Here is a 16,527-nt window from a genome sequence, read left to right as displayed (position 1 = left end):
GAGGACCGACCCTTGTGGCACCCCACAAACAAGGCGCCTTGGGGTCGACCGCTGCCCCCCTGTCAACACGGATTGCGACCGGTCGGAGAAATAGGAGGAGAACCACCGCAAAACGGTGCCCCCCACTCCCAATCCCTCCAGCCAGTGTAACATGATACCATGGTCGATGGTATCAAAAGCCGCTGAGAGGTCTAATAGGACCAGGATAGAGGAATAACCCCTATCCCGGGCCCTCCAGAGATCATCCACCAACGCAACCAATGCCGTTTCCGTGCTGTACCCAGGTCTGAAGCCGGACTGGAGCAGATCCAAATAGACAGCTTCATCCAGGTACTGGGGAAGCTGTCGCGCCACCACACTCTCAACAACCTTCTCAATAAAACGAAGGTTGGAGACTGGACGATAGTTAGCCAAAACAGCTGGATCCAGGGATGGCTTCTTGAGGAGAGGTCTCACCACCGCCTCTTTCAAGGCGGCCGGCAGGACACCCTCGCTCAAAGAAGCGTTGATAATCCCCTGGAGCCAGCCTCGTGTAACCTCCCAGGAAGCCAGCACCAGCCAGGAGGGACACGGGTCCAATAAACATGTGGTCGCATTCAGCCGTCCCAAGATCCTGTCCACGTCCTCGGGAGCCACAGGATCGAACTCCTCCCAGATAATATCTCCCCTTCAGCCTTTTTCCTTTAATTTTAACTCTATTACTTTTCATTCTCAATCTTACCCCATTTATTTCTCTTTTCTTCATATTTGAGATGTATTTTCCCATATCCATTTTTATTCTATCACTATTGAACCCAGTGTAATCATCTTTATCTTTTTTTCAATTATTTCCTTTTCAATATTATCTCCTTGTTTCTCTTGCTTCTCATTCATCTTTTCTCTTTTTTTTTTGCAAGCTAACCAATTCTCTGCTTCTTTATTTCCCTTAAATGCCTCCCTTACTTTTTGAAACATCTCCCTTAGTGTCTCATATTCATCCTCCCAATTCTCCATATTTTCAATTTTAAAAGGCTAGGATTTTTAAGCTTATTCTTTTCATTTACATATGTGGGGGGGGATGTTTTTCAAGGAGCCACAAGGGGGGCTGAGAGCAGAGTCATTCTGACAGTGTCTTTTAAAATTGCTTGGAAGACCCATTTTTCCCTAACAATAATGGTTTGTATACTTTGGAATAAAACATATACCTGGAAAAAGTACTTGCAAAACTTGGACAGAAGGAAAAGAAAGGCAGGACTGGACTCATTATCAGTAGCTAGTAGTTCATTGTTATCAGTGACTCCCACTGATTCTAAACTCACTTTAAGACTGGGATTGGTGACTACTGAAATTTAAGTATTCAACATTGGTCTCAGAAATCTTTGATTTGAACTATCAAATCTTTGATTTGAACTATTAAATCTCTGATTTGAACTATTAAATCTCTGATTTGAACTATGGCAAGAAAAATCATAAAATGGGGCAAAACTCACTTAACCATAATAATTTCTAGATATTTTAAGTGTAGTGAATTCAAGTGTTGAGAATGACCCATTATTTCATATCTTTTTCCGCACTAGGTACCACTATTTGATTTCTTTTCATTTTATTTATATGCTGCCCTGAGTCTTCGGAGAGGGGCAGCATATAAATTGAATAAATTAAATTAAATTAAATTTATTCAAATAACAACAGAAAATCCAATACAGTTCAGTATGAATTGGCTTTCCAGTCCTTCCTTGATGAACTTTTTCACAATGGTTATCTAGTTTAAATGCCAAAGAAAAATCAATGATATATTTTTCAGACCTTTCGAGGATCACACTGTCAATTGTGCACACTGCTCAAGCAAAACTAACAGGTGTGAATTAAGTTTTAGCTAAAAAATGGAGCTTTAATTCCAGAAGTCCATTCTTTAAACTTGGACTTCTGGAATTTTAAAGGCTCTGGATTAAATGGTACTCCAGACAAAAGATGGAGAAGAGTATCTTGCTTTTAGACATGATAATAGCTGTCTAGAAAGGTGAATTATGAGCTATTTTAACATCATCAGAAATTTAATTTATTACCTGTTAAAAATGCAAAGACAAGGAGTACAAGGAGCAAATAAAAGACCTTCATGTTGGGGTTGGTTCTGGACCAAATCTTACTTGTGGGACAGAAACCAGCTCTCAGCCCTCCTTGTGACTTCTTGAAAAGCATCCCCCCCACGCTCCACCGCCTGAGGAGGCAGGGGAGGGCTGCAGGTTGATCCCAAGGGGGTCTGGGAATGGGTGTGAATTCATCCCACAGCCCTCTCCATCCCCTCCTCTGTGAAATTGCTTTGTCCCACTCGCTGGTGGTCAGCAAATTCAAAAGGAACCCCCAGCTGAGAATCACTGCTCTAGATTGGTTGATTCAGGGGATTTCTTTAGTGTTAACTAATAGTGTTAGCTATTTTTGTTACAGGGATAGATTTGTATTGGAGCAGCCTGCAGGCCTCCCAAAGGCTCTGCGCACCCTGTTTTTGTGAAAAACGGGCCCGTTTTTCACAAAAACAGGATATGCGGGGCAAGGCTTCAGGAGGCCAAAAATGGCTGTATTCCGTGTATTTTACTGTTACTATCTTCCTTAGTGGGTCATGCAAACCGCTATTCCGAACAATGCTATTTATAGGGGGGGGGGGGGGGGCAGTGGGGGGTTGCCCTGGTTCTCACCGGTTCTATAGAACCGGTAGTAAAACTGGCAGGAGGCCCTGCCCACCAACCCTGACATCACCAAAATGCTTCTGCGCATGTGCAGAAGAGCGTGTGCATGCACGAGCAAAGTGAGCGCGTGCGCGTGGCCCCACTGCAAACCGGTAGTAAAGGTAAGTAGAACCCACCCCTGGGTGGGGGGCACTGAGGATGAGTTTGTAGTACCAAGGGGGCGGTGGACTGAAAAAGTTTGGGAACCACTGATTTAAACAATGGCAGAAGGATATTTCTAAGTTCATATGGCAAGGGAAAAAACCAAGAATTAGATATAAGCTACTGCAAGATGCTAAGGAAAGAGGGCATTAGGGTCTACCAGATATGAAACTGTATTTTGATGCATGCTGTCTGACCTGGTCAAAAGAATGGATGAGGCTTCAGAATAAGAAGTTACTTGAATTAGACAGCCATGAATTAAGGTTTGGATGGCACAGCTACTTATGGTATGATAAAAGTAAAGTTAATGTTCATTTTAATAACCATTTTGTTAGACGTGCCATACTAAGAGTTTGGAATAAATATAAAACAAGGCTCTCTATGAAGCTGCCTCTTTGGGTGTCACCCCAGGAAGCTTTCTTTAGAAAAGAAATGGTGGCAAAGCCAAACTGGTTGACGTATGGTAAAAATTAAAATTCTTTTAACTCGGGTGACCCAATATTAAAGCCGAGGGAAGAACTTGAATCAGAAGGTTATGTTTGCCATTGGTTTACTTATCAACAACTGAAAGAAAGATTTAAACTGGATAAAAAGTGCTATGGATTTGACTTTGTTAAAAATGAATTGGAAATTTCATTATGTGGAAACGATGAACATATTATTACTAAGATCTATAAAATGTTATTGAAATTGAATTTGGAAAATGAATATGTAAAACATTGTATGATTCAGTGGGCAAGGAATTTTGGATATAATGTGATGCTTGAACAATGGGAAAATATGTGGACGAAGGGTTTAAAATTTACATTAAATTATAATCTAAATGTCGAGTGTCAAAAGCCCCTCGACAACACATCACCTTGATGGATGGTATTGAAGACCATGAAGGGGGAAGAATATTGCCTGAGGATCCAGAGAATACTGACGGATTCCAGCAACAAAACACGGTGGAGGGGGGTGTTGTGTTAGGACACCATGTACACTAATAGTGGGTGATGGACGGAAGGCAAGAAGAGGGGGGGTGTAATGGGAACGTAAATCAGCTGCTGAAGAGATAATAGTGCGGAGGGGAATGACGTCCTATGCCTGCAACGAGCATGAACGGAACAAGCGGCAGCTTTGATTGTGACAGCTGTGAGAAATCATTGCCTGCCTAATGATAGTTAACTGTATCCACGCCCTATAAAACAGTACAGGCGGAGAGCTAGGGCGTCTCCGACTTTGTTTTGCTTAGCAGCTCAGTCTCTACTGTATGCTGCTGTGTTGCCTCCATTAAACCGGGTTTTGGAATGAATCCTCCTTTTCGTGTGTGCATGTTTGTTTGCGCCTGGTGAAGCACTGGTGGCTCCAGAGGGGCTGAGAGAAAGTCAGAGACCAGCTTTCCATCTTCAAGAAATAGATGCGAAGTGAGAGAGAGATGGCAGAAGGTACGGAAGAGGGGATTGCCGTTTTGGATTTGGAAGTGCCTGAAGGGATGAAGGATGGAAAAGAAGAACAGGGGGAATGTGAACAGCTGGTGGTGCGTCCCAAACAGAGAGCGGTTCAACCAGAGGAGAAGCAGGGAAGTCAGGAGAGTATGGTTGCAGAAAATACCCAGCCATCCTCAGGACATTGGTGGCATAGTTTGGCTTTGTGGGGAAAACTGGGGTTTCGGGCACCAACACCACCCCCCTCAGGTCCGCAATATCAAGGTTGGAGAGAACGACAGTGGACTGACGAGGAAGAGAGAGAGTGGGGTTACGCTACTGGATTGGGAGTAACCACGATGGATTTGTTGAGAGAGAGGTTTGGGGAGGCCAGCTTTAGGGACGCTCCTTCCTGGCAGGCATGGGCTCCAGGGTTGGAATCATCGGCTACCTGGCAGGGAGGGAGTGGAGCGTCGGTAGGAACGTCTGAGAGCAGATTTAGACTGGCCAGTCCCAAATTGAGGATGGATAAAGAGCGGTATCGGGGGAGGGGGGAGGAACCCACCCACCCCAAGACGATACCACCATTGGGGCTGCATGGAACAACCCATACCCATGGGAGGGTCCAGTGAGAAAGGGAAAGAGAATCAGAGGTTAGGCATCAACAGACAGAAGCATGGAGGAGCCATCAGGGAGGCAAAGGCTCTGCACGTGGTAGGGACCCAGGTCCTGTTTGGGTGCCTGGATTGTGGCCACAGCAAATCCCCTGGGGGCCTCCTCCATTGCAGGCTACTTTTGATGGTAATCCGGAACGTGTGGCTCTCTTTTTGAGCCAAGTAATTAGCTACATGGATGCCTATGGACATTTCTATCCCTCTCCATGGGCGAGAGTGGTGGCTGTTACTATGACCTTAACTGGTGATGTGGCTGACTGGGTAGCTGGATTACACAACATGCATGCCCGGGAGCTCGCGGATTTAGGTTGCTTTCTGGAAGCCCTGTGGTGTAGGTTTGAGGATGATGCGAGTACTCAAGCAATTGTCGAAGGTGATTTAGTCTCATTGAGGCAAAGGGGTCGAGCAGCTAAAGAATACGTACAAGACTTTCGGAAACTAGCAGGATGGCTGAGGGGGTGGCCCGAGCATTTACTCGTATGTAGGTCAGTAGGTCAAGGGTCACGTGCCAGGCTGTAGCAGCTCACTGCCAGCTTGTGCTGTGTGGGTCTTTCCAGTTTACCTCATTATTGGCTCGGAATTGGATGAGATAATCTCACCTAGAGAAGATGGCAACTTGAGAGAGGGGTGAATAATTTCTATCCAATCAGAATACTGTTACTGTGCTACCTTTTATCTGCTTGTGTAATACTATATAAAAATAAATCTCTCTACGAAGTAGAGAGAGACATCTTGGAGACATCTTGAAACAGAGCAAAAGCCTGGACCTCTGATTTACAATACTCGTGCACCAGTTTCACATGGGTCTGGACAGGGAGCTACGCCAGGCTTGTGTTTATAGGGGGCTTGGTCCTCGTATTGTGGAGTGGTATAAAGCGGCCGTAGAACTGGATATTGGTTTAAAGGAGTTTCGTACACGAGGTGAGGTAGTGGGCCAACCACGAAAACTATTGGAAAGACCGCAAATGGGCCGAGGAGTAGTGAGACCGAACATGCCTATAGGGGCCAGATCTACTGCTCCTCCAAGATGTCCATTTCGATGCTACCGATGTGACCAAGAGGGGCATAGAGCTGTCGAATGTCCGCTTCCACCTCTCCGGGTATTGGCTCCACAACCATCGAGTCCTGGGGAAAGAACCAACCCGCGGTCACAAGTGATATCGGAACGTTCTCTTAGTGCAATGCAAGCAACGGAAAGTGGTCTTAGTAGATGTGAAGAAAGACATGGTCGCTCGGGAACCGCTCGGATACCAGAAGAGCTGGAGGTTACCAAAGATGAGACGGATCCTCGAGACCCTATGGTATGTGCTCCTATACGTCCCTTTATAGTCCAGGTAACATTGAAACACCCAAAAACGGGTAAGGCAGAACACATAGGGGCTTTGGTTGACACTGGGTGTACGCGCTGTCTCTTGCGGAGGTCAGTGGCTGAAGGGTTGGGTCTTCGTATTATAACTCTGCAGACTCCCATTAAGTTCGAACAAATGGACGGCTCAACCCTAGGCGGACAGCCTGCTACACATGTGACAGAACTGGCAAAACTTGAAATTGGACAACATTGGGAGTTGGTGCAATTTGTGGTAGTGGAAACAATGATAGAACCTGTTATCCTGGGGCTATCATGGTTGGACAAGTGGAAGCCCACCATTTGGTGGGAGGGGGGTTACCGCAAATTAAGAACGGTATTGGGTCCTGAACCCCCAGAGGATGGTTCTAGTAAAGGAGCTGTGGGGCGAGAAACAGAGCCATCCCTACTGGAGGGGGTCCCAAGGATATATTGGGACTTAAAACATGTATTCAGTGAAAAGGAATGTGAATCCCTCCCACCACATTGCCCCACCGACTGTGCTATAGAACTGAAGCCTGGTCTTCAGTTGCCCAAACCTTGCATGTATGCAATGACTCCCCAGGAACTGGAGGAGCTACATCGATATATTGATAGTAATCTGGCTAGGGGATTCATAAAACCCAGCAGATCACACATGGCAGCACCGGTACTATTTAAAGAGAAGAAAGACGGTGGCCTTCACTTATGTGTTGATTTTTGGGGATTGAATGCAGTATGTGTGGAACCTTTGTACCCGTTACCCCTTATGACAGACCTGCTCTCCACTTTGGCTACTGGTAAGATTTTCACCAAGCTCGATCTATGAGAAGCATATTACAGAGTCTGTATCCGTGATGGTGATGAGTGGAAGACAACTTTCAACTGTCCTCTTGGGAGTTACAAGTTTAAAACGGAGTTGCCACGGATCCGGAGCTTCAGTGGGCTGAATGGGGAGCTCTCACCCTCCAAGCCCCTGGAATTGCTCCAGGGGCTCCCGGGGAGCTCTACCCTTGCCCATCGGCTCTCCTCTCCTTCTTCTCCCAAAGGAGAGGTTTGCAAGCCGTCTGACAGCTGATTAGCGTTGTCAGAACGGCTCCAATGGAATCGCGGGGCTGGTGGTCCAAAAAGACTGTCCGCAACGCCAGCGGTGCCAACCGGAAGCCCGAAGACAACTTTCAACTGTCCTCTTGGGAGTTACAAGTTCTAGGTTATGCCGTTCGGGTTGCAGGGGGCTCCCGCAGTATTTATGCAATTTATTAATAGCGTGCTCTATGACCATCTGTATAGGGGAGTCCTAGTCTATTTGGACGATATTCTGATATACTCCACCACCATGGAAGAACATAAACAACTTGCGAGACAGGTTCTAACAAAACTGTTAAATTCCCAGTTATTTGTGAAACTTTCAAAATGTGAGTTTCATAAAACAGAGATTGACTATCTTGGATTCAGGATCATGGGAGAGGGGATAGAAATGGACCCCAACAAGGTTAAAACAGTGTTGGAATGGCAGGCTACAAAGACCCGAAGGCAGCTACAGAGCTTCCTCGGGTTTGCAAATTTTTATAGAAGGTTCATTCCCACATTTGCCCAGATAGCCCTACCCCTAACAGATCTTCTACGAACACGGGATCTGGGTGTAGGAAAACAAAAACCAAAACAGATACTACAATGGACACAATCCTGTCAAAGGGCGTTTGAGACCTTGAATTTTCTATTCGCCAGAGAACCGATACTTCGGCATCCTGATATGACACAGCCGTTTGTTATCCAAGCAGATGCAAGCGAGGTAGCAGTGGGTGGAGTCCTGCTACAACGGGACACTCAAGGCATACTCCACCCATGTGCATACACCTCTCGAAAACTAACTCCCACAGAACGGAACTGGACCGTGTGGGAAAAGGAGGCTTACACCATCAAATGGGCTCTTCAGACCTGGAGACATTTGGTAGAAGGCACCAATGTGCAGTCCAAAGTATGGACGGATCGTAAGAACTTGGAGGCCCTGCAGACACCCTATAGGTTATCACCCAAACAAGCAAGATGGGCACAATATTTCCGCAGGTTTACGTTTACACTGAAGACCATACCAGGTGGAAAAAATTATTTAGTGGAAGCTCTATCTCGTATGCCCCAATATGAGAGTAAGCAGGATGACTCACCACAATCCTTGCTGCTGCCTAGGCAAACAGGAAAACAAGTAAGAGTTGTACCCCAGGTGGTATCCCCCTGGATAGTAGACTTAAAAAAGGAAATAGCGACAGACCCCTGGTTAGCAACGAATTGCCAATTAGTGATGCAGAGAGGAGGATTGGCATGGAGGGGGGACAAATTGTATATCCCAAACCCCTTAAGGGACAAAATATTAAAACAATGTCACGATGTGAAAAAGGCCAGACATTTCGGGTTCGTCAAAACATTACATTTACTACGACGGCAATTCTGGTGGCCGTGCATGCGGAACCATGTAGAGGAATACATACAGGGCTGTCCTGTCTGTGCAGTAGCCAAGCCACTAGTAGGGAAACCACCCAGCCTATTACAGTCAGTCGCTGACCCATGTAGACCATGGGATGAGGTAGCCATGGATTTTGTTGTTGAGCTACCTAAGAGCAAAGGACATACTGTAATCTGGACGGTCATTGACCTGTTTTCTAAACAGGCATATTTCGTCCCATGTAAAGGTCTGCCTTCTGCTAGACGTCTGGCAAAACTGTTCGTTCAGCACATATATCGTCTCCATGGTGTACCTAAATGGGTTATATCCAACAGGGGTCCTCAATTTACTGCCCAATTCTGGAAACTGTTCCTACGACAAATAGGAACCGACCAAGGACTTAGTTCTGCATTCCATCCGAGTACCAATGGGGCGGCCGAGCGAGCCAATGCAATGGTGGAGAGATATCTACGCTCCTACGTATCCTACCAACAGGATGATTGGTATGACCTATTACCATTCGCTGAGTCAGCCTACAATAATAAGGTACATAGTAGCACAGGATATACCCCATTTCAGGTGGTGTCAGGAAAGGAGTTTCCCGCTATCCCAGAACTCGACATACAAACACAAACATCACATACGCCTGGCGACTGGACGAGGAAAATAAACAGGGTTTGGCCACATATAAAGAATGTGTTAACAAAAGCCACAAAAGCATGGCTCCATGGCATAGGGCCTAGCTATCTCCGAGACCGCCTGCTGCTACCGACGACCTCCCATCGACCCGTGCGCTCCCACAGAGAGGGCCTCCTCAGGGTGCCATCAGCCAAACAATGTAGGCTGGTGGCCCCCAGGGGGAGGGCCTTCTCTGTGGGGGCTCCCACCCTCTGGAATCAGTTGCCCCTGGAGATAAGAAGAATCCATGACCTCAGTGCCTTCCGTCGTTCCCTGAAAACCTATCTTTTTCAGCAAGCCGGGTTGGCTTAAGAAGAAATTTTTAAATTCTTTTAATTAGTCTGTGATTCTTAACTTTCGGGCAAAAATTTATATATATTTTTAAATGTTTTAATATTTGTATTCTATGTTTTTTATCTTGGCTGTACACCGCCCTGAGTCCTCAGGGAGAAGGGCGGTATATAAATTGGAAATTAAATTAAATTAAATTAAATTAAATTATAAACAGCAAGCCAACAAGAGGAGGAGTGATGCCCCACCCTTTAAGGTGAGGGATAAGGTATACTTATCTACTAAATATATAAAATTGCATATACCCAGCAAGAAGCTAGGCCCCAAATATATAGGCCCCTTCACCATTACTAAGGTCATAAACCCCGTCACCGTCTCCTTGAGACTTCCACCTCTACTAAAAAGGATACACCCCGTATTCCACAGTAGCCTCCTAAAACCGGCTATTGGCGTGTGATCTCCTGGAACGAGCCCAGGACCAGTGACAGGAAACATATATGAAGTAGAGAAAATATTTGACTCAAAACTGTATCACGGGACACTTAGATACCTGGTGCGGTGGAAAGGATACTCCAATACAGATGCAACATGGGTACAACCAAAGGATCTAAATGCCCCTCGATTGCTGAAGCGATTCCATAGAGCACACCCACACAAACCTGGGAGCTATCCCTAAGGGAAAAGACCTGCTAATCCTATCTTTTTGTCTCTACAGGACGAGACCTGGTTGGGGGGGCGCATGTCGAGTGTCAAAAGCCCCTCGACAACACATAACCTTGATGGATGGTATTGAAGACCGTGAAGGGGGAGGAATATCGCCTGAGGATCCAGAGAATACTGACGGATTCCAGCAACAAAACACGGTGGAGGGGGGTGTTGTGTTAGGACACCATGTACACTAATAGTGGGTGATGGACGGAAGGCAAGAAGAGGGGGGTGGAATGGGAATGTAAATCAGCTGCTGAAGAGATAATAGTGCGGAGGGGAATGACGTCCTATGCCTGCGACGAGCATGAACGGAACAAGCAGCAGCTTTGATTGTGACAACTGTGAGAAATCATTGCCTGCCTAATGATAGTTACTGTATCCATGCCCTATAAAACAGTACAGGCGGAGAGCTAGGGCGTCTCTGACTTTGTTTTGCTTAGCAGCTCAGTCTCTACTGTACGCTGCTGTGTTGCCTCCATTAAACCGGGTTTTGGAACGAATCCTCCTTTTCATGTGTGCATGTTCGTTTGCGCCCGGTGAAGCACTGGCGGCTCCAGAGGGGCTGAGACTAAAAGAAAATTTCTATAAGATGATGTATCATTGGTATTTAACAACAGATAAGCTATCTATGATGTATAAAGGTATGTCATAATGAATGTTGGAAATAAAAAAGTAAAGAAGGGACTTTTTATCATCTATGGTGGACATGTGATAAAGCAAAAACTTTTTGGAATATGATTCATATTTTAATACAGAAAATTTTGAAAATGGCGATAAAGATGAAACCAGAATTCCTCCTTTTGGGTCTAATGGAAAAAGACCTGGAGAAAAAAATTGGAATTTTGTTACTATATATGTTGACAGCAGCAAGACTATTGTATGCACAAAAATGGAAGGACACTTCGATTTCTACTATGGACGAATGGTTGCAGAAGTTGATGGAGTTGACTGAAATGGCAAAACTGACTATTTTGATTAAAGAAAAGAATATAAGTACTTTTATTTCCACATGGAGACTGCTTCTGAACTTTGTGCTTGAAGTGGAAAAGAATGAAACTGATTTTGGGTTTTACCGATTAGATTGATAGAACGTTATAGAAATGGCTTGTTCATATTACTATGAAAAAACAAAAAGTTGTCATTTGATGTTAATGCCTTATTCTACTGCAACAGAGAGAGTCGGAAGTCAATGTTTTTCTTTTTTTCTTATCCTCCCTCACTTCTCTTCCCCCTCTTCCTCCTCACCATTTTCCTATTTACTTTCCTATTTTGTATCTTATTTTATTTTATAACCCAATAAAAAATGTTAAACTTGAAAAACAGATCATGTCAGACAAAACTTTCTGACTTATTTGATAAAGTTACTAAATCAGTGGATCAGGGAAATGATGTGGATATACTTTACTTGGACTTGAGTAAGGCATTTGACAAAGTAGTCCACCACCAACAGATGCATTTGCAGTTGGCTGACCAAACACACTCAGTGTGTAGTCCTCAATGGAACTACATCGGCATGGAGGGAAGCATGTAGTGGGGTATCTCAAGGTTCTGTCTTGAGCCCAGTGCTCTTCAACATCTTCATAAATGATCTAGATGAGGGGATAGAAGGGGAGCTGTAGGAAATGAGCAGGCTAAGCCCTAGAGCAGGGTCAAACACGTCCTCAGTTTGGAGTCACTACTTTTCCACAAGAGACCCAAGTCCAGGCCCCATGAATTCTGTTGACCCTTATCTAGCGCCAATTTGGTTTGACTGTTAGCAGATCAGATTTTTGTGTATATGTTGCATGTAATAAATTTTTAGTGCTTTGAACTCAACTCCTGTTCCTCGTTACCTGCACCTGACATTAATCTGATCTACTCACCTAAACTTTCAGATCACTATGAAAACCACAGCACAGCATTGGAACCACATCTGGAGAGGCAGCAGACAATTGGACATCTTCCATAGACACCAAGATGGTTTGGAAACTGAAGTGCGAAATACAGTAGCTAATATGCACCAGATGCTTCTACAGATGCAAAATTTAGTTCAACAATTCCCTCCTCCCCTGCCTGCACCACCAGCAGCGACAGCTCTCACTCCACTGCTGGCAGCTGGTGCCCTGCTGCAGCTGGCTGTCTACCTGAGAGATTTGCAGGAAATTCAGACAAGGTGAGAACATCAATTAACAAATGTATGTAGGAAACATACCACAGTAGTAATGAGAGACTTTAACTACCCTGATATCAACTGGGAGACAAACTCTGCAGCAAGTGGGAGATCAAACAGGTTCCTGACATGCCTAGCTGACAACTTTGTTATCCAAAAGGCAGAGGAGGGAACTAGATGAAAAGCTATACTGTACCTAATTCTTACTAATAGAGAAGAAATGATAGAGGGAGTTGAAGTCACCAGAACCTTGGGCAAGAGTAAGCACGTCATATTGGAATTCAATATAATGCAAACACAAGCAATACAATATAATCCAACCAGTGTCTTAAACTGTAAAAGAGCTGGTTTTAACAAACTCAGAGAGCTTAAAAAATTCCATGAATGAAAATCCTGAAGGGGAAAACAACTTAAGAAGCATGGGAAACTGAAAAATATGATCATAAAAGCCCAGTCTAGCACAATACCACTGAAAAAGAAAAACAAGAATCCAAGAAGAGACCAGCATGGTTGCACAAAGATATCTCTGATAAACTGAAAGACAAAAAGGATAAGTAACAAAAATGGAAAGAGGGACACATAACTACCCTACGTCCAGTGATATGGCCTGCAACTGACACGTCCAGTGAATCTCCTGTCTCTGGACTGTTGTTTTTCCAACTTAACAACAGAAGTAACAGGCTTTCCTCTCATTCATCTGACTGTCCTGGGGTAGAGAGAGTCCTAGAATCATCCCACAAGATCCTCTGTACAGCAACGGTCTGCAAGTAGCTTCAGGAGCTGTGCTTCTTTTTTTAAAAAAAAACAAAAACAAAAAAACCTTTATTAACACTTAAAATCCAAAAATACAAGTTAAAATACCTCTATAACAAAAATACCTCTTTAATAATTATACAATTCAACGTCTTTCTGACAGTACTTAATTCTTAACTTTCTTCATCTATTCCCACATATTCCTACTTAATCGACATATTTAATCACATTTTATATCTTATTTTGTTCTATACATTCCTTATTTTTAATTTCTATCCATTGATACCAATTATCCCAAGTTCAGTAATATTCCGAGTCTTCCTTATTGTTTAATTCTAAAGTAAGTTTGTCCATTTCTGCACATTCGAAAATTTTCTGGATTATTGCACAGTCTGTTGGAATAGTGGACATTTTCCAAGCTTGCGCAAGTACGATTCTAGCTGCTGTAGTTATATGAATAATTAAATATTTTATCCTTTTAGGATAATTTTTTTTAATAATCCCCAGAAGAAACTGTTCAGGTTTAAATTCTATTTTATAGTGTTTAATTTCTTTTAGCCATTTTTGTATTTTAAGCCAGAATTTTTTAACTTCTGGGCAAAGCCACCATACATGGAAGTAGGTGCCTTGTACTTGATTGCATTTCCAGCAATTAGGTTTTAAGTTGGGGTACATTTTTGCGAGTCTTGTTGGGGCTAAGTGCCACTGATAGAACATTTTATACTGGTTCTCTTTATATAGATATAGTCAGTTGACGCCATCGCTGACTATTAGGGGCGAATCGCTGGCCCCCACGGAGAGGGCTCGCAACTTGGGCGTCCTCCTGGACTCACGGCTGTCTTTAGAAGAGCACTTGACGGCCGTGACCGGGAGGATCTTTCATCAGGTTCGCCTGATTCGCCAGTTGCGTCCCTTTCTGGATCGGGACTCCCTACACACAGTCACTCATGCCCTCGTCACCTCCCGCCTGGACTATTGTAACGCTCTCTACATGGGGCTCCCCTTGAGGAACACCCGGAGGCTCCAACTGGCGCAGAGTGTGGCCGCGCGGGTGGTTATGGGAGCAACATGGCGCTCCCGTGTGACACCTCTCCTGCGCGAGCTGCACTGGCTCCCGGTGGTCTTCCGGGTGTGCTTCAAGGTTTTGGTTACCACCTTTAGAGTGCTCCATGGCTTAGGACCTGGCTACTTATGGGACCGCCTACTACCACAAACAGCCTCCCACCGGCCGGTACACTCTCATAGAGAGGGGCTCCTCCAGGTGCCGTCAGCCAAACAATGTCGACTGGCGGCCACTAGGGGGAGGGCCTTCTCTGTGGGGGCACCTACTATCTGGAACGAGCTCCCCCCGGAGATATGGAGGATCCCCGATCTGCACACTTTCCGCCGTGCTTTGAAGACACTCCTATTCCAGAAGGCCGGCCTGGCCTAATTTTCTCCCCTTCTTTTAAATTTTTAAATTGAAATTTTAATTTGTTTTAAATTATTGGGAGTTTTAAATTGTCTCAGGCAAAAATTATTTAATAGGGTTTTAATCATGTTTTAACTTTTGTATTTATGTGTTTTATTTTGTGCCTGTTCACCGCCCTGAGTCCTTCGGGAGTAGGGCAGTATACAAATTTAATAAAATGAAAAAAATGAAATATGCAACGGATTTTGTTAATGTATAGTTTTTCTCCCATATTTTTTCCCATTCTTCTAACTCAATGTTGTGCCCAATATTTTTTGCCCATGCTATCATTGGTCCCTTTACAATTTCTTCTTCTAAGTCAAAATTTAATAAATAATTATATATTTTAGATAATAATTTCTCTTCCGGGCCTGTCAATAATTTATCTAATTGTGTAAATTTTGGTTCAAATTCAAATTCCTCTAAATCTTTTCTGTATCTAGATTGCAATTGAAGATACGGCCACCAATCTATGGTTATTCCCTGTTCCTTTAATTCTTGGTTAGTTTTTAAACTTCCTCCATTGTCCAAAATTTCATTGTATTTTACCATTTTACCAATATCTAATGTGTTGGGGTAGATCAATGCCTCCATAGTGGATAACCAGCCTGGTATTTTGAGATAATGTTTCTTCCTAATTCCCTCCCAAGTCTGTATCAGTGAATCTCGAATTGTATGTCTGTAAAAATATGAATGTGAATGTTTCTTATTTCCGGTGTTCCATATGAAGGCATGCCACCCCATCTGAAGATCATGTCCTTCCAATTTTAAAATTCTCCTATTCTTTAAATTAATCCATTCCCTAACCCAGACCAAACTTGCTGCTTTGTAATAAGTTTCCCACGCAGGGAGTCCAAAGCCACCTCTGCTTCTATCCTGAAGTGAGATTATTTTTATACTCGCCTTTTTTCCTGCCCATACAAACTTCATAATCATTTTGTTTAACTCTTTAAAAAACTTTTTATCTAATTTTATAGGAATCGTTTGGAATAAATAGAGTACTTTTGGCAAGATATTCATTTTACTTGTTGTGATTTTCCCTAATAGTGACAACTGTAATTTCCCCCATCTTTCTAAGTCTTTCCCTATTTGTTGTATTAATTTCGTATAATTATCCTTTTTTAATGCTGAACATCTTGCTCTTAACCAAATACCTAAATATTTCACTTTTTTTACAGTTTGAAGTCCCATTCTTTCCTCGAGTTCTCCTTTTTGTTTTTCCGTTAAATTCTTAACTAGCATTTTAGTTTTTCCTTTATTAATTTTAAGGCCTGCAACCTCCCCATATTTCTCTATCTCTTGCAGTAGAATTGGTCCAGATTCTAATGGGTCTTCTATAACAAATACCATATCATCTGCAAATGCCTGCACTTTAAATTCTTCCTGTTTAATTTTGGTTCCTTTTATTTCTGTTTTCTGTCTAATTCTCTGTAGTAATATCTCAAGGGTCAGGATAAAAAGCAAAGGTGACATAGGACAACCCTGTCTAACTCCTTTTGTTATCTTAAATGAATTTGTAATCTCCCCGTTTATTATTACCCTTGCCTTTTGCTTGGAATAGATTGAGTCAATCATCTTTTCAAATTTGTCTCCGAATTTCATGGCTTTAATTTATCGAATCATAAATTCCCAATTTACATTATCGAAGGCTTTTTGTGCATCCAGAAAGACAAGGGCAACTTGTCTTTCTGGATGTGCCTTGTAATATTCCATTATATTAATCACTATTCTGGTATTGTTTCTAATTTGTCTCTTAGGAAGAAATCCATTTTGATCTATGTGTATCTTAT

Source organism: Pituophis catenifer, unplaced genomic scaffold (genome assembly GCF_029215685.1).
Source record: "Pituophis catenifer annectens isolate HBS135680 unplaced genomic scaffold, rPitCat1.0.hap2 SCAF_5, whole genome shotgun sequence".
In the NCBI taxonomy this organism is placed as follows: Eukaryota; Metazoa; Chordata; class Lepidosauria; order Squamata; family Colubridae; genus Pituophis; species Pituophis catenifer.
The sequence above is the reverse complement of the archived record's forward strand: the minus strand, read 5'-3'. Positions refer to the sequence as shown.